At 47.5% G+C, this 19,554-nt stretch overlaps 1 protein-coding gene across 1 annotated transcript in view; it reads left to right on the top strand.

The window, feature by feature from the left end:
• The window catches only part of CASP3 (caspase 3), a 20,464-nt gene extending 11,057 nt beyond the window's left edge, over positions 1-9,407 (top strand). Inside the window, exon 8 of the transcript XR_657483.2 lies at positions 9,397-9,407. The gene's annotated coding sequence lies outside the window, so the exon portion shown is untranslated. The remainder of the gene's footprint in view (positions 1-9,396) is intronic.
• Positions 9,408-19,554: the final 10,147 nt, after the last annotated feature.

Raw genomic sequence — 19,554 nt, 5'->3', positions numbered from 1 at the left:
ACTTAGGTGGGTTTTTGCTAATCATGTAACAATATAAATATGCTGTAGTTCTTTTGGGTGGTGTGCTAGCTTTGTGGAATTACCACCTAGCACCCCAACCGTCTTTGCGCAAACATGAGATAAATAAATACCTCGGCTCTGTGTGCAAGATTGGCTTATTGCACACCGGGTACCGGACCCCGCTTGTGGGACAACAATGGAAGATTGCAATAGAGTAAGCATTTAGGACAGACATGAGGAAAATAGGACAACTTAAACGGTTGTCTGTAGGGTGATGCTTAGTGTGTGAAGACCACACAAAAATAGATGAAGGCCATAGTATAGAGGCACAATTGCCAGTTAATCATTGCTGTAGGTTTTGGCTGGATAAATCACAGAAAATTGGAAGATTAAGGTAGAGGAGTGGAAGCAAAGTGAAAGGAGGGATTGCAATGCAATAAGAGGAAGCTGCCTTTGAGTGAAGCTGAAGGAGAAAGGAACAGGTGATTTATGCTAAAAACCTGGCAGAAAGCGCATGTCAGTTTTACAACAGGCTCCACTGGTTAAGGGGCAGTTGAACTATCTTTTTATTGTTGGGTTATGTGATAAAAGCTCGTCTGCACACCCACAAAGGACCACAGAAAGACAAGGGCAGGAGGGGAAGTCCAAAGAATAGCCTGCCCTGCGGGGCTACTCCCAGGCCCATCACAGGAGCCATCAGCCCATCAATGGCCCATCTGCACAAGCCCAGAGGTGCACAGGAGCACAAGAAAAGGCAGGAACCCAAATTAAGGGCTTGGGGGCGAGGATGCCCTATGTGGGCTCCTCCCAGGGCTGTCCCAGGGGAGCCTCAGCCCCAGGATCCAGGATGGTGTGAAAATCCATCGAGGTGAGCCAATGCAGGAGCACCTTTCATGTAACTGCGGGACACATCGTGGGATGCAGGGGAAGAGCATTTTGGGGTTGCATGGGATTTATTATGGGATGTTTAGGGAAGGAACCAAAGGCAGGGAAAGGGATGGGTTTGGGTGATTTGTGGAGGAACAAATGCGGGCAGAATAGAGGTGTAAGGGTATCAAAAGGGCTGGTCACATGTAAATAGTTTGCTGGTCATTATGTCCATCCGGCCATGCCCCGAGCCTGACCAGTGCAGTCTGTCCTGACTTCTTACTAAACTCTGTTTTAACTATTCTTGAGTGGGGGGCTCTGTTCTGTGGGTGTGCATGGGGGACCGACTGCCACCAACTGGAGTGAGACCACAGGTCAGAGCACTTGCGTGTCTGTGGTGCTGTGACTGGAGTGACTTGACTTATGTGCCAGCAGCTGGAGTAACGCTTTGAGTCACAGCGGCCCATGTGCCCACAGTGCCAGAGCTTGGAGCTAGTACAGGTCTGGGTGCCAGCAGCTGGGCTGGGACTACGGGCTGGAGGGTCTGTGTGCCAGTGACCAGGGAGACCCAACTGAGCGACAACAAGTGCCAGTCCCAGGGGTGGAACATGGTGGAGCCCTGTGCCCATGGTGCAGCATCTGGAGCAGGTGCGGGTGTGCAAGTGTGTGTGTGAGCACCAGCGAGAATCGAGCTGGGCAAGGAGGTGAAGTGGCCTCGGAGCCGGTGGTGGTGGGATGTCTACAGGCAAGGCCACGGGAGGAGCTGGATATGGGGGGGGACCAGGAGAGTCCTGGCCAGCTCTCTGCATGTGTCTACATGAGTGAGATGATAGTTTGTACCAGCAACTGGAGGGGGCTGTGGCCTCGAGGGCTTGTATGTCCAGGTACCAGCAACTGGGGAGACTGGGATCCAGGGTCAGCTACGGGGCAGGCTGAGTGTCTGTATACGTGTATGTTCCCACTAGTGGACCTCCATCCTGCTCAGCCAGGGAGGGGAGCAGGATGAGGCCACTGATGCTGTCTGTTCATGTGAGTGCTCTTGAGTGTCTGTGTTATCAGTGTGCGTGATTACACACATGGCCACATATATGTGTAAATACGTGGTGTGTACGTGTGCTCTGTGTGCGTGTGCCTACTGGGAATACATCAGCCTTGCTACTGGTTGGACCTGGGGACATGGAGCTGCAGCAACCTTACCTCTCTTGGGGTGTCGGATACGGCCTGATATGTTTTTCTCCTAACACGTATCTTTTGAAAAAACAATTTGGGAAGACATACTGTCCAACAAACTTCTGAAATGTGAGTGAGACAACTGTTTCTTTTTCCAGAAGGGGAAGGAACTAAGTGATTTAAATATGGAGACCTTCACAGAGTCCAGTGGTGAATGGCTGGGTGAAAACACTTGCATGAAAGTGTCTTGACTATACTAACTGATGTGAACAGCTCTTCACTTCCCTGGGGAAGGCCTTCATGCCAAGTGTAGCTGCAGTTTCCAAGCTGAGCTGGAAAGCACACACACCCATGTTTTCACCTAAAGATACAGGTATTCACCTGGATAACTGGATCATCAGTTAAATCATGTCCAAAAGGCTTTTTAAAAGCCTGACCTTAGTTGTTTTGCTGATTTGAAAAGCCACCAGAATCACAAACTTTTTCATAAATCAATGATGAAATTAACAAAGGTGGCATTTGAGACACCTAACTATTTTTACTAATGTTTGCTTTTCTAGCAAAACTGAAAAAAAAATCAATGTTTTTTTTTAAATGCATTTGATGCTAAGCAATGGAAGGATGAAGAAAATAAAGACCCAGGCTGACACTGGGGAAGCAATTCGTGCTGCCTGGTTTATAGCAGGTCAAGTACTCCCTTCCGGCTAAGCAAATCCTTACATTCAGTGCAGTCAGTCTGCCCTCCTCCCACAACAACCTCTGAGAGTGCATATTCCAAATCTGCTTTTGTTAAAGGAAAAAAAGGCAAGTCAAACACTGATGCTGGTAAGTCCCATGGAAACTGGCTGTCCTTGAGAACAGAATCCACGCTTTTGGTACTCTGCTCCATAACAGAAGAAAACCCGTGCAACTTACTCAAAATATACAGTGGTTAACAAGTTACTACGTCCTTTTTTATACATAACACATTCCTCTTGGAAGTATATATGGTTTCTCCTGACATTTTAAACTAAATTACTATACATTCATATGCAATTTATATTTTTAACTATAATCTCACATTTATTTATTTTCTGCTAAAGCCAGGCAGTGTGCATATGAAATCACTTTTAGAAACGTTAACAGTATGAATAATAATGGCTAAATTATAACAGTAACAGCAGAAGACTTGTCTCCTCATATCCTATAAGGAATACTTATCATTACCAGGAAAAACTACTTTTCAGCTGTATATTTCCTCCTGCTAATAACTGCAGGCAGCAGGACAGTCACAGCAGAACTTCTCTGATTTTTTGAGAGAACAGGGTCAGAGATAAACTACTGCTGCATCACCACAGGGTGTCACTGCAGATAGCATAATAATCTCCAAAACTCACATTAATGAGGCATTTAAAACCAAAAGCCTCCTGAATGAAGCAACCCTTTCACACCTCTCAGTGGTTGTTTGCTGTCTGTCAGCTTTGAGTGTTTATTACATCCTGGGACTTGCATCCCGAAGTATGTGAGAACATCTCATTGCTGCTTCCCAAGAAAATCTCCCCATCTTTCTCGTTACATATCAGAGTAAGCCAGAATCAGCTCATTTTGAGGCAAAAAGGGTTGTCTCTGCTGTCCTAGACCTACCCAGAGAACATTTCCAACTATGGAGCATCTCCCCCTGCAGATCCCTGCCGTACCACTGATAGTCCTGTAATGTTTAATCGAAAAACCCCACAGCACTCCCCAAAAACGCTTCTGCCATACCTGTGGTGATGGTCTTTAAGCAGAAGGATGGTGCAATAGCTTGCTTTGCCTGCATCATGAAAGGCAATTACTGGAAACAGAGAGAAGAACTTGTCTTGTAAGCTCTTAAATTTTATTTTTATGTCTTTAAAATCGAATTCTGAAGTTGGGATTTTCCTGGATAATCACAAAACAAAAAATTAAGACCTGACTTTTCCAACCAAATGAAACATAATGTTTTTCTCTTGCTAGAGACCAAGAAGTTCTGTCATGAAGACAGTCGCATAATTAAAGTGCCTCAAAAGAAAACAAGGTACACAGCAGTTGTTTTCTAAAAGTGTTTTTGTTTAGTGTTTACAGGCAAGATTTGGCATCAGATTCAATAGCTCACCACTGCTGCCCCCAATGTCAGAAGACCAGCAATGGTGCTCTGTCTGCTGCGCACAAGACCTAAATGTTTCTGCCTAGCTGAATATGGTGAGCTTCACAGGGACTCATCCAGTGAAATTCAACAGCATGGAGTGTGTAGAAGACCAACCTAGATGATCTAATAGGTCCTCCTGTCTTCAAATTGTATACAGAAAGGGGCCATGCAAAGCCGTCTCACTACCTCTAAAGCAGGACCAGGTAACAGGTTTCCTGCATACGCATAAAACTACAGTAATATTATCTGGGTGGTTTGAGAGTATCTGATGCAAAGATGTACCTATGGATGAAGAGTGCCACCATTGCATTCCACGGCCATTAAGAAAATATTAGTTCTATTTATTTAACCACAAGGCCTATAAAGAGAGCAGTGGAAACAAACAGCACCATGCAATTTACACTGGTCTGTACAAAAGCATAATTAATCCTAAACTTCGACAGCTAACTTGCAGAGGGATTTCTTTTTGTAGGATCCTTCTTAACAGACACAAGAGTTTCCTCTTTCTCTCCCTGTCTACTTCTTGTACTAAAACCAGAACATTTTGGGTTCCCTTTTATCCCATTCAGCTGAAAGCAGCTTCCTCAAACGCACAGCCCACACCTCTCCTGCATGATGCAATGCAAAAAGGCCAGTTAAGGGCAGATGTAAGCTTCTCTGGGTAGAACAGTTCTCTGCAGACCCCCTTCACCCTTCTTTGCCTCCTCATCCTCAGCTGGTTCCCCGTGCTCAGCTATCCCATCTTCCCTTGGCTGAGGCTATGAGCTTTCTGGGTGAGGGCTGATCTTCAGCTGACGGGGATGCTGCTGCTGCTGCAGGAGGTCCTGAGCCTGGCCGTGCACTTGGGGGACCATGGCTTCCTCACCTGACATGGGTTCTCCTGGTTCCATTGGCCAGACTGCAGGTAAGACTGGTAACCCCATGTGTGTGCCCCTCTCCATTCAGCCTGCCTGTTGCTAATATTAAGACCTCAGGCAGGCAATAAATAACCCAAAGTGAGCTGTGGTCTCTCCGCCCTTCAGGCCTGACATTTAATGCAGCCATAGGTTCACCCAAGAGTCCATAATTCTTGGTTAACCTTTTCTTGCCTGGGACAGGGTCTATACAAGATTACATGACATTATTGTGATAAAAATGTCTCCTGAGATATATAGAAGATGGGACAAGCAGCAAAGGAAGGAACCAGCTTTACTGAGTCTCCAGCAGCACGCCAGGAGCCAGTATCACCTCTGCCATTGCTGAAGAGCATCTAGTGAAAGCATCTAGGGGCGAAATGAAAACTAGACTCTACCCCCGCCTTCACTAGTCCCCATATTTTATGCTTACAATCCTCCCAGGGGCTGTACGTGATGTATAAGCCCCCCTAACCGGCACCCTGCTGTAGTGGGGCTTCCTGGTCCCACTGTAGACCAGCTCTAAGGGCCAGTGCTGCACAGGGCTCGGTGGCCCACAGGACTCCAGGTTTCTGCATGCAAGTCCAAATGGTGGCACTGGCTCACTTTTGTTATGCTAGGCTTGATTTGCGCAGGTTTAGGGTGAGCCACAGGCACAGCTCAGCTGTGCTGGCTGCAGGGGTGGCAAGGAGGAGAGTGGAGGTGGGTGGCCAAGAGGGCAATGACCGTCTTTTCTGCAGCCAGCATGTAATCGTTCCTCGCCGTGGCTGAGACAACTCTGACGACCTCAGTTGCAAACCTCATGGAAAAACAGTGAGGTCTGGGGTCATGCTGAAAAAGGGTAAAAAAAGGCAGGTGGCTTAGCCACCCAAAATGACCTGGGTCTGTGATGACGGCAAGGACAACACCCACCTACTGCTGAAACGCTGAGCAGCAGGGAGGGACAGGAGCCCACCGAGCATCATCGTCTGTGCCGCCGGTCCCCAGCTGGGTGCTGCAAGGGCTGCATCTCTTCGGGGCCTGATGAAGGCTGGGTGAGCTGGGGAGACCCTGCTGTGGTATACGGTTTGTGGGACTTGACTGGCTGGGGCATGTCAATGCAGGCAATTTTTGATCAGCTTTCCCCAAAAGTACCTCTGTGGGAGGCAGTGGGGGAGGGCTGGGGAAGTGAGAGGGGCAGCAGCAAGGTGGGATACCAGAGAGGGAGGTAGCACCTCTGACTACAGCCTTTAAATACCGCCCAGGAGCTCTGGAAACCTCTGGGGGAGAGGAGGCTTTGTAGCACTGTATCAACTACTCTGAGTCTTTCAAGTTGGACGTTGACCTTAGGAATGTAATCAGAGAGCTGATTATAAATAGTTGGTGCAGTTGTTGATGAGATTAAAATGTGCTGCGGCAGGCGGTTGGAAGCGGAGGGTTACTCCAGTGTGTGCCCAGGATGCTGTACCCTCAGTCATCTGCGGCTGCACAGCAAGCCTGAAAAAGGGAAGTGGCTAACAAAAAATGCTCAGAAAATGGTCCCAGGGAGGGGGGGAAGGAGGAAGCAGCCTGGCTTACAAAACAGGGCGTGAGGGACAAGGGGGAACGGGCCAGGGAGCAGAGAAAATTAAGGAGGAGGGAGGACAGTCACTGCGAGTGATCGTGGTCCAGGCATGGGGTGGACTTAGAGCTACAACACAAAACTGTCCTGCAAGGAAAAAGACTAAACCAGCAAAACCCTAAAACCAGGGGAATGCTCTAAATAGTAGAAGTAAAAACCTCCAGGTAAACCATCGGTGCTAATTTGTGTTCAGATGGCAGCGTGTGATGGAGCTTGGGAGAAAGAGAGGGCAAAGGAGGTGGGGAAGAAGTGCAAGAGGTAGGTGATCCAGCAGGTGGGGGCACCTGCTCTAGCTGAGAGCTGCAGCAGCACCGCGAGATGGGCACAAAATGTCCCCGGGAATGGCAGATTGTATCAGCCACAAGTTTGGGCAGGAGTTGCTGCCAGACCTGTGCTGCCCCAGTGAGTGGAGAAAAACTACTGCCTCCTGAAAAGCCCTAAACTTTACAACCTCAAAGACTTTACAAGTGAAGGACAGGGAAGGAGACAGCAGGTGGGTCCAGTGGGGCAGGAAAAGGAGGCAAGAAGGTGGTGCTGGGCAGTGTAAGAGGCAGCGGTATCAACCGCTGTGGGGTTTTCTGCAGCTACGATGAAGAGTTTGAAGGAGAAATTGGAAAGACACCAGGAGCTGTGCAAGATGCTGCTCTACAGCATCATCCAAATGGGGGTGGCAGCTGGGAAGAAAGTGGAGGAGCGCTTGTTGGGCAGCGGGGCAAGGACGGCTTTGGTGGGCAATGGGGACCAGGAAAGGCCTTGAAAGCAAAGACAAGCAAGCTATGTCAGAAAACCGTATTTGGAAGAGAACGGTGAAGCAGCAGAGAGATGCAAGAGGAATGGGGCGATGACCAGTGGTGGGCTGGGAAAGCCACCGGTACAGCCACCTCCAGGAAGCTGTCCGTGGGGAAAACCACCTGTGCAAGGCCCCAGCAAAGTATTGGCGGTGGCCAAGATGTGGAGCTCTTGAGCAAGAGTTGTAGCTATATGGATGCCCTGGAAAAGGCCAGTCACGGGATCCTTCACAGGCAAGTGTGTAGGTAAGGCAAGCTCTGCCGGCATCCCTCGGGGGCTGCTCCCACGTTTGGAGAGGTGCTGAGGTCCCCCCACACTGGTTCCCCGCAAGCTCACCGTGCAGGCAGATCGACAGACAGATATAACTCAGGACGGACCTCGAAGCTTCAGGTTTCTCTCTGTCCTGCCTCTGAGGACCACCTGGTTTTTTGTTTGACAGGAGAATTGCACCTGGAGCAGAGAGTGGATCCGTCAGTCTGCAGCACAGGGGATGGAGTGGGGTTTGTGTCTGTGGATGAAGAAATCCCTGAGGAGAGGTGTGTGAGAACAAGAGGAGGAGATAAGTACAGATCGCCCCTTGTTCACTGCCAAGAGCTGGAGGATTTGGGAGAAAAACTGCTCATCTGTGTAATTTATAGATGGGAGAATTTTGCTGAGAGAAGCAGTGAAAAAAAGTGTTATGAAGGATTAAAAGGAGTGCTCTGAGAGATGCTACAAAGCACATCATTTTCTCCCCCTTACTTCGAAAGTAGTAATCAGCCTTGTCCTGGTGACTGAAACGCATAGAGAGCAAGTGAAGGATGTCTTATTACTGACACCTGAGTGCATGCACTACCTAAGTGACAGCAGCAACTTTCATAGACACCAAGCTCTAAAACCCATTTAAATCAATACAATATTCCCATCAAGCCACTGTTCCCAGGTTCTGCCAGGAGTTGCGTCCCTGCAGCTGGACTTCAGCATCGCTGGTGTGAATTTTTAGGGCTCGGCGTTACCAGGTTGTAACATTGCAGGAGGCAGAACGTAAAGCAATCCATAACCTAAAGGGACTATATTTTTCCTACGCAAGGTCTGAGCTGAGTGAGAAAACGAACGCTCTTTACTGACGTAAGACATAGCGATGGAACTAGTAAAAATAATGCTTCTATGAACGGTGAAACTTCGGTCACAGAATTTCCTGTGGCTTTATGCTTCCTGTTTATGTTCCTTTCATGCCACGCATACAAAGGGGTGAGCTCTCCTCAGGGCTTTTTGGGGGCTCTGCACAGTCCTGCCTGCCTTGGCCGGTGCCTGGGGCCGCAGCGGGGCTTGTGCTGCAGCCGCCTCCCCAGCACCGCAGCTCCTCTGCACCTCTCCTCCATGCGCTGCTCAAGTCAGGCAGCAGATGATGGAGCCAGGCGGGATGCTGAGGGCCAGGGAAAAGGGGCACTGACAAAACACGGTCACAAATATGGCCTCTTTTCTTTAGGAAAGCTGGCTGCAAAATGAAGTAAGAGCAAAATACAAACCTTTATCAGAGCAAATGACTCCTGTGCACGTTTCTCCGCCAGGGAAAGGGTGACAGCTGCCATGGGTGATTTGTTCTTGCACTGGTTATCATGGGGGTCTCCAGCACCCCAGAGATTAACGTGGTGTTGAAACCCGTGTGCAGCAGAGCAGAGTAAAACCAGTGCAAAGAGAGCACGACCTTCTAGGATTCATTCGTTTTAATGCCGGAGGTGATTTAAAAAAACCCCCGAACCTACATTTCACAGGATTGATAATAACCCCACTAAACCAAACACCTTTCTTTTGCCATCTAGCATTTAGGTTACAAGCATGAAGCATTGGGGAGCTTCATGGGGAGCCAGTTCACTCATTGGCTTTACTCTGGGTTTAAGCTGAAAGCCACATCGCTTATAATCAGACCTGCAGCTGAATCGTGATAGTAGGGGAGTAAAACCACTGTGATATCAAGTTTAAGCTGGGAAACAAGATTCCAGTGTGGATGTACGTGCAGATGCTGGCACCGAGTAACGAGGCATTTCTGTGTACGGGCCCTGCAAAAGATTGGAGCAAAATGTCACAAACCTCTGGAACCCAAAGATACGAGTTGAAAAAGTGTAAAATACAGAGGCAAGCTTCCTCTGCCTCAGGCTTATTTTGTCTGTGTCCTGATCTCTCCATAACTGCAAGAGATAAAGTATCTGCAGTGGAGTTCACCATTTACCTCCTTTCTAAAACAGAGGATCATTTGTTTTGCCATCTTGCAAAATGTTGCAAAACACCCCAAATGCTGGGGTAAGTCAACAGCATTGCAGGTGCCGCCCATTTCCAGGCTGCTTTTACTCCACATCTTGGAGGCAAGCACGGCTGCAGCAAAACTCAACTTGCTGAGGTCCCGCGGGGATTTTGGTTGGGAAATGGGAAAACTGAAACTCAGATCTATTGAGATTAAAGTGAGATCCTAAGGGGAGGAAAAAACCGTCAAGGAGAATTTAGCCCAGGATTTTCAACATTGTTTTAAGGCGCAGGCAGCCCTGCCAGCCTCACCAGCATTGTGCTGGGCAGCAAGGAGACGTCTTATCTGCATGCCCCCCCTTACTGCTGGGGTACTTGGCACTGCATGGGGTCTCGGCGTATTCTGGGGGTTTGATTTGCAGCCGAGCCTGCCAAAATCAAGACAGTTGTATTGGGTCAGGTGGGCTGAGGGCTGTGCCTCCGCCGTTCCCGGTTTACCGTAAAGATGGAGTAACAGAGATGGCCTATGGACAGAAGAAGCCCTGTGATGATGGACACTCAGCGAGCCCTCCAAGTCCTGTGGCTTTTGCCCTTTAGGCATTTCCTTCAAGTCAGCAAAATAACCCGCAGCTTTGTGTTCAAGCAACAGCATCTGAGTTCTGGTGGGAAGTGGGAGATGAGGAAATGAGAAGCAACCTCGCAGCGCTGGGCTTGTAGAGGGAGGCCATGTCTTTCAACAGAACCACTAATAAAGTGGGAGAAAGGGGCATTTCGAGCAACCTGTCTTCCTTTGCCTTTCTTATGTCCTCAGCTCATCAGGACTACCACAACCCAGAGCCTATGACGTAAGGAGAAAAAACAATAGTGCATCTTGATCTTCTTTTTTGGTTGATGTTACAGTTTAGCTGTGCTGTCAGGTCAAGGGACAGAATAGCAACGGTGAAGTTAAAGTACTTGACATGAGCGATCGGATGGGACGATAGGCCAAGTAATGAAGCTCTTCTCAGAGCTACCTTCCGTGTCTGTTCCCTTTTGCACACGAAATGGTCTAATGCAGCAGCATTTGGCTTTGGCCAAGGGGGAGAAGCCGTTCAGCTGGACAGGCTGTGACTTCTCACTTGGAGAAGTGAGAGATGTTGCTGCTGAGAGGGCTGAGTGCTAAAAATCGCACCACTTTGGACAACTGGCCACGGACCAGCACCTGTGGATGAGCAAGTACTTGCAGATGAGCTGAAACGCTCTTCTTCAGGAACAGGATTCCCCAGGTTGGGGAGAGAGGGGAGGTAATGTGATGAAAACTTTAAATACACAGTCAGAAAAAAGAGGGGAAGCCTGTGCAAACACCACCAGCAGATCTGCTAATAGCTTTTGTGTAAATGTTCTCTGCAACTATTCCACAAACTATTTACAACTGGTTTATGTGCATTAAGTGTTGGCTTGCCAAGCAATGAAACATTACCCTTTCTTTGAAGCTGACTGGGAACTATTAACACCTGCTTATCAGGCGTTTACATATCTAGCCCAAGGTATAATTTTATAACACTTTCCAACACTAGAGAACTCTTGACTCTTCAGCCAGATCCACTCCAGAAGTGAAACGGTGGTGCGGGAGGAAAAGAAATGCAGTGAAATTATACATAATTGCTTTTTCTCCATGTCTATTACACAGGGAGCAGGTGAGTCAGCATTCCCATAGAACTACTTTACTGGGAAAGGAGGAGCTCTGCCTCGGCCTGGCAGCTGTCTGTCCTCGCCTCTGCTTTTGATATCTGCATACTAAAACTTCCCTGCAGGGCCAGTTGCTGCTTATCAGCACCATAACACGCATACCTGTGGAGTACTCCTTTCTTCTTTCATTAGAAGGCGGATTTGCCACCCCACATGTAATTGTTTAAAGCAAGGTGCAAATAGGCAAATAGTAACCACAAGCATCTGCGTTTTGTTTTCCAAAATAGTCCCACTAATTTAATGTACTACTGAAGTCCATTTGGGTTCATGGGTCCAGGTGTCATGTCATGACTTACAGAGCTAAGGAAGCAAGCATTCTAGCTTTAAATCACCTAAATAGTTGCTTCTGGTTGTTGTTGTTTATTTCTTTGAGATACTGAAAACACAAGTACAAATAAAATGTGCTACTGGAGAACCACTGTACAGAGCAATATTATTTCTTGTAGCATAGTACAAGAGCAGGGTTCCTGAGAAAGCGAGACAGGTTTGTACCAGGCGCTGTAAAACTGAGTAAGACGAGACAGCTGTTATCTCCGGGAGCTTATCGTCCACACGGACATAAAAGACAAAGTCTAAGAGAAATAAGAGTAATGGGGAAACCTCACGGCGGGCAGGTAATGCTGGGAAGGTAACTTAAATTTCCTGAGTCTGAGCTGGCACTGACTCCACTAGCCTACATTCACAGACCATCTCTCTGAAGATCAAGGTTGATTGATCTCCTGGTTATTTTTTAATTTGGGCATTTTAGCTTGGCCTATTTAAAACTCCCCTGCACGGCAATGGCTTTTTATCTGTCTGCCTCTCTCTGATCTGCGCTTGGGAAGTCAGCAAGGTAGAGTGCATCGCGAGCCTTGCTTCTGCATTGCATGTCACTAATTAAAGAAGCAATTCAAAATAAAGCTCCTACTCATATTCTCTATTAATAGCCAACAGTTTTCCTCCTCCCTCCCCTCCCACGACCTCTTTCTTTTAAAGTGATAAAGCAACCCTGCCCAGGGTTTTGAGATCTCTTGCACTCAAACACGGACTCAACACCTTTTCAGCTGCATTACAGCAGCATTCCCCAAGGCGGTTTCCCCATAAATATGCCCCACCAATACCCCGGTAGCCCCATCAATACCCCAGTAACGATGGCAAATTCTGGGAACAGATGACTTAAAATTGATGTCGGCTTTCACTATGCCATGAAAGGTTTCTTGTTCAGCCTCTGACACTGGTTATCCACTTGCCTCTGAAAGAGACTCTCCTCAGTTATGTGGGCTTAGCAAACCTGAGAGCGGGGCAACGGTCAGAGTGACAGAAATGACTTGTCAAAAGAGAAGCACAGCAAGATGGGCTGCAGGAGAGATGAGTCATGGGTGAGCTGTGCTCCAGAAACAGCTCAGCAGGGCCAGCTGCTGCCTTGCGGAAAATGAGCTTGCTGGACTTGACAGGCTAGCAGCAAAGGTGCAACAGAGGAGCTCGGCTTCAGCTAGTTCAGTGCATTCAGAAGAAGCTGCATCTGCTCTTGCTTTGGGAGGACGGTCAGTTGGGTGTGCAGAGTCTATGGAGAAGCTCTCTGGAGATCGGCGTTGCCAGGCCAAATACATGCAGGCAGTCAGCAGACGGGACTTGTTATCCAAAAATTACTCTTCTGTTAATAATTAAACACTGATTAGGAAAGGCAAAAGAGCCAAAGCTTTAAAGAGGGTGCTGACTTGGAAATGAATTCGTAACTTGCAGTGACCATTTTAACTTAGGGTAGAAGAGCCTTAAATTAAATGTTTATAATTGGCTCCTCTTTTTTTTTTGGAGTCACATTGGTCTGTCACCCAGGCTGTGTTGCAGTATGAGCTGGGGAGTGCACCAAAGAGGAAAGACTCGAGCTATATTTAAGTAGCCCCCCAGACACGTAGTGTCAGAGGCTGCTGCAGGGTCAGATGAGCTGGGGGGCACACAGAGCACTGCCTGTTTTGCCAGCAGGAGACCTCCTGAGCAGGAGCCCCCCTTATTGGCACCTCTCTGCCTCCGCCACCCTCGAGGGGGTTGGTGAGGTGGCCACACCCCAGCAGCTCCTGCCTCTCCTCCTGAGCTGGGCAACGGTCCCTGCCGACCCCCATTGCCCAGCACAGGGGTGCGCTGGCTTGGACCGCAGGAGGCAGGGATGGGAGGTGGGATGCTGGTTCGCCCACGCGGGCGCATCTGCCAGATGATGCCCAGGGCAGCCTGGGGAAGGTCCCACAGCTGGGTCAGCTCCCTCTGTCCTCCCATCCTCCAGCTCGGGAAGGGAGGAAAACACCCCTAGTACAGGGTGGGACCTTTCTCCCCACCAAAGCCATGGGACCTTGGCAGGGTTCGCGGAAGAGCGTTGTCTGCTTCAGACGGTGATTGATGGGGGAATGTGCCTGGTGAGCACATCTGCAACAAGTGTCCCTGGAAAGGCTTCTTTATATGTGAAAATCCACTACAAACAGAAAGTAAAAAGAGAAAAAAGTCCCTTCCCCCTCAGCAAAGAGAATTGACCTGATTTTAATAATAAATAAGTTTTGAATTAATAAATCAAAGCCTGTGTTTGCACATGATATGAAGCGAAGCTCTTAATATCTCATTATTATCCAGAAGAAAAAGTATTTGTTCTGCTTTGTCAAGCCAATAGGCAATATATCACTTATCTTTTTATTCTACCTCAGTTTCACTGGGAAAATTGCCATAAAAGCTTCCACTTCAGCGAAATGCTCTATTAAAGCAGGGCTAAGCAGGATGACTTTCAGGTAGGATCTGCTGAAGCAGCCTGGCTCCTGTTCAGGTTTTCTCTGCCAAGTTCCACTCCAGCCCTGAAATGTCAAGATGCTGTACATGTTTTTAAAGGACTGCTTTCCTCCCTAAAATTTCCTGCAAGGGCCAAGAGACGTGAGTAACTAAAACCGTCTCACAATGCTGGTGTTAAGCAAATTCCTCATTCCCTCTCTTCTCTCCTGCTGAAGAAAATTAACTGTGTACAGCAGCTGAGCTCGCAGAGCGATGGGCTGAAGTACTGCAGCCAAATAAAAGCAGTGACAGGTAAAATGAATAGGCACTCCAGCCCTCGATGGCGTTCTTCTCTGTCGTATAAATGTTGTTGGCTCAGAAGACAGGCTCTCTTGTCCTACTTGTCCTCCTGGAGCACCTGGGTGCAGACAGACCAATATGATCAGGAAGGTATAAAAATTCCTTAGTAGAAAAGATGCCTGTTGTGGGTTATTACTTCATCTCTTGGCTCTTTCTGACCGAATTTGCTAAGGGCTGGATAAAGCAGCATCTTAATGAGGACACTTGCCTTTATTGAAAGTGTAAGAGACTTTGAGTTGCGATGGAAAAGTTTTATTTTGCTGGCTAGAGAAGTTCAGAGATCTGGTCTGGGTAAATAGTTTTTTCCATCCTGGAACAGTTTTCTGTAATTATTACTTTAATTATTACCAATAGAAACAAAGCAACACTCTCACCATCTAAACTCTTAGCAATCAGAAGATCAGCACAGCTGGAATAAGAGAGCTGAGAAGTACTCACTAATTTAGACACCCTGTTAAGCCTCTCAAGGGTAGGTCTCCCCGCTGGTGTAACGCAACTGAAGACAAAGAAATTATGCCATGGATGGATTTGCTCTGAAATGCGTTAAGGAAGTTCCCTCTTTGTGCTGTGAATAGCGTTGGGGCGGTGCTGCTGGCATACAGTATTGCTGCTGTTGATGGGTCCCTGCTGCGGCCAGCCAGGAGGCCCTCCGGCCACGCTGACAGATGACACGGCTGAGCCCCACCAGGAACAGGCAGGGGTCCGCATCCCATGGAAACAGCCTGAGCAAGCTACATGCCACCCTGCAGTCGTCAGAGCAGGAAAGAAAAGGAGGAAAGACCACAAAAAGGTTGAGTTAAGGAACCTGGGCAAAACGAAGGCAAAGAGGGTGAGCTGGGAGGCTCTCCCCATCCGTGTTCCTGCGTGCACACGTAACTTGAGGCACGTGAAGACTCTCTCTGAACTCAAGAGGAATTGCTCATGTCCTTGCATTTAAAGGCATATTTCCTCAATTGGGACTTAAGTGAGTCAGTTTTTTCCCCCCAGATGTTGGGTAAGGAAGAAGAGACCCAGCTGTATGTCCAGGGCTCCACATGCGATGGTTTGCAGACGCTTCCTGATGGCCACTGCTCTGCCCGTTCCCCTCCCCATGCCAAGGCTGGGGTCACAGTGAAAGCAACAAAGCAGCAACAAGCTTGAGTTTCCATTAATTTTAATATGAGCATAAATACTTTTAGAACACTGTAGAAACACCGAAGACCAGACAGGCCTTTTATTTACAACAGTATAAGCACAAAGTAAATCAAACAAAAAAACCACCTCCAATGAATAAAACTGATTTCAGAGGAGAAATGAATTACAAGTTGTTAAGGTGTTAGCCAACATTTTTTCCATTATATTTGGGGTGATTATTTGTGTTATAGTAATATGCAAATACTTTAAATTATTAACTATAATCAGAAATCTCATGTTTTGTTTTGGGTTTTTTTTAATAAGAAAGGTGCCATTACTATGTAGTATCTAAAAATATCAGTGCTAGAGATTACATCAACATCAGAATGTATTTTGCAGGACAACTGAAAATTGAAAATAAATTTCACCGTGCACCGTGATTAAAAATGGGTGTAGGCACTCAGGAAGACGTGGGTAATAGTATTAAAGAAAGAATTATAGGACTCTTGCAACTGATTTATTTTCTTGATAAGCACTGGCCTGTAATGCCAATTACCAATGTGGTTTCTGCTGGAGAGTTTTCCTACTTTAACGTACCAGAAAAATAAACAGGTCAGCTGTGGGGTGAGTATGTAAGCTTGGGGCCCAACTCCATGAGAAAATTCAACTACTCCAATTCTACAGATAAAAAGTCACGATGCCTGTGACAGTAGCTTTAAGAACCAAAATGATGGTATAGTCAGCTGCACTTAAAGACAGTGTGAAGCCCCACAACAACAGCAACAACAAAAGGAGAAAATTTCCTAAATATTATTAAACTTTTCAAAAATATTATTAAACTTTAAAAATAAGCTGGATAGCTTATTTACCTTCTGGAACTTAAAAGATTCCCATTTTCAAGTTTTTTCTCACAGAAATGAAGGCCAGACCAGAATAGTGAATCTTTTGTGAAGGAAAGGCGGGTTACTAGTGGAAACAACCAATTCCAGTAGCTGGATCCCTAAGGAAGGTGATTAAAAGAGTAAGTTGCAAACTTTGGCAATTCTGCAGAGAAAAAGCTGTGGATATTTGATGCTTCTGGGTTAAATTTTATGATTTTAAAGCTGCCAGGTCTTACTGAAACAGCAAAGTCATGAGAAGTAAAAGTCTCTTTTTGGAGGGAATGAGTCACTGCTGAAAGTTAAGTTTAGAAAACAAAAGCTGCCCATTCCCATTACCTTTCAACTTCAAAATAAGAATCACAACAGAAGATTTAACTTCTGGCCTATCCTGTGAACTTGTGATGCTAGAAGACAGGGAGGGAAATGCCTTTGTTAACACCTTGAATGCACCCCATTGAGATCCTTGAACGTGCCCCGTTGAGATCAGCTGAAGGCGATGGGAAGAAATGGCAAGAGCGAGCTGCAAATTCTGCTCAATGGTTTGGCTAGTGTTTCTCAAGGAAGCCAACTGTGGTTATTTGACCAAAACCAATTCATGTCATTCACAGCATTGCCACTTTGTGAATAAGCAGTCCTCCGAGTGTGATATTAAATTATTAATATGATGGTAAGCATTTTTTCTCCACAATATCTGCTGATACATAAACTACAGTCTTTTTCACAGCTGGATCATTCTGTAAACAAATTAAAAGCACGTACTAGAAATGACAACAGCCACTGAGCACTGCAAAAGCCAGCCCCAGCTGCTCTTCCCTTTGCTTGGAGGGAGGTGTTGGAGGAGCACGACACACCTCCCCTGTCCTGAGCCATTTGCAGGCATTCCCAGTCAGGCCTTTTTCAAGGCTTAGGACAAGGGTATTCTCCGAACAGCTTCTAGCCCCTGTAAGTTCGTGGCTTAGGGGGCTGCTTGAGGCAGGGTTGGTGTCTTTACATTTAATAGCACCGCATGGGGTTTTTTTTCTTCTGTGAATGTGTATGGGTGCTTTTTTGGATCCCCTGTGAACTTTTGGCACCTCAAAGCAGGATGTCTCACTGCTTAATTACCTGCTGCATGAAGATCCACCTCCTTCTGTTTGCTTTAAATCTGCCACCTGCTAGTTTCACTTGATGCTCTCTAGTTCTTATATTAGAAAAGACAGCAAATAATGCATCCCTACTCTTCTCTACTCATGATTGTGTATTCTCTCCTGTCTGACCGTTTTCTGTTGGTTATCACTTCTCCATCCTAAATAATCCTGGTCACTCGAATCCTTGAATCACTCTAACATCGAGGTCGCTCCATATTTTTAGTTATCTTTGTTGCTCTTCTCTGGATCTTTGCCATGTCTGTTACGCATGGGCCAGAGCTGCCGGAGGCAGGCATGCTGCAGCCCTCCCTGTGCTCTCCATTGCACGCTCCGTCCTGGCACGTCCCACCAGCTTTGCGACAGTTTCTGAGCGCCAAACCGATCCTTCCATGGAGTTATTACAACTGCAAGATCTTATTTCTGAGTGGGAACAAGTTGGTTAGAAATTTCTCGCTTTCAATCACTTTACTGCTCTCTAATCACACCTGGCATAGTAACCGCCTCCGTCCAGGTCAGAGAGTCATTAATACCATCTTAACACTACCATTTTCCTAGTTAGACTTTAAGTCTATAAAGATTCGGCTTTAGTTGCTGGAGTTAGCTGATTTGACTCCTTCTTTTGGCATGGAGTGTGTAGCCCCTTTCCCTCCAGCCACAGCCTAGTCTGACCCTCCTATACAAGCTGTCCTGTCACTACCTGCTGTGAGTGTTTCTGGAGAAGTTTTGGAGGAGGTGCTTCATTTTACCATCCTGCCTGGCACCCTACATCTTGCTTCCAAAACCTCTCCCTTGCCCTTTCCTACTTCACTGGTGCACACGTGGACCACAGCCACCTGCTAGGCCCCAGCGTTTTTTGGGAGGCGGTGGATTCCTGACATCCGTGGGTCCCTTCGAACCTAAATTATTCTGTGATTACATTCTCTTCAGTGCAAGGAGAGCACTTTCCAAAACAGGAGGACTTGTCACCCACAAGGATGGACTCCCCACCCCGTCACTAGCTTGGTGTCCTCTGCATGTCCAGGGCTGCCACCACAGAGGGTCCTCACAGCACCCAGCACCTGGGGAACACCTCCCTCTCCGTTTGCCATCCTGCTGGAGAGCAGACCGCTCCTTAACCATCCCCCTGTGCCACCCCCTGCACAATCCCCCGTGTCCCGGCATTCCTCCCACTGCTGATGGCTGTGCATCATGTATCTGCGCATGTAGCTATACCGCTTGCTTACCTGAATATATGTATGTACATACATATAGCCTATGTATAGATGTGTGCATGTGAGAGAGATGTGTACACCCCTCTCTTTCTCCATATACAACTTTTTGTAATGACTACATTTCATATGTCCCCCATTGCTTGGGACCTTTCCTTCCTCATCTTTGGGTAAGGCTAGGAATGACATATTGGAACCTCTCCTCAATTTTATATTCTGTAGTTTGCATCGGGATTATCTAAATTCTGCAGAATACTCTTGATCTCTACATAGTAGACTCCATGACCAACGGCAGTTTGCAGAATCTGTTGAAATCCAAGAGCTCTCTCTTGAAGTAACTCAGCTGCTTGAGACTCGCTGGGTTCAAAGGACCTGGTCTGAAATTGTCCTCGTTGTAAGGGCTGTGACATGGTCCTTTTTTAAAGGCAATGACAGTCCCAGCACGCGTGCGTACCAGACCAAGACCACTACTCCCACCTCAGCGGAGGGGGAAGAGAAGCAGGGAGTGATGCCGTCGGTGCTGGAGGAGCCGAGCTGCAGGGATTCCCCCAAGGTCTCGGGGCCGAGGGGGGGGGGTGTCAAAGCCTGCTTTGAGCCATGGGCTTGTGCATTCCCGGATAACGTCCCCCTCACTCCTTGCTGCTCGGAGCCGTCCCAGCGCTGGCGGCTCCAGCTCTGGTCAGCTCTGGGCTGACCCACCTCCCCCCCCCCCCCCCCCTGTGGGC

The sequence above is a fragment of the Aptenodytes forsteri genome, unplaced genomic scaffold (genome assembly GCF_000699145.1).
Source record: "Aptenodytes forsteri isolate BGI_AS27 unplaced genomic scaffold, ASM69914v1 Scaffold65, whole genome shotgun sequence".
Classification (NCBI taxonomy): Eukaryota; Metazoa; Chordata; class Aves; order Sphenisciformes; family Spheniscidae; genus Aptenodytes; species Aptenodytes forsteri.
The sequence above is the reverse complement of the archived record's forward strand: the minus strand, read 5'-3'. Positions and strand labels throughout refer to the sequence as shown.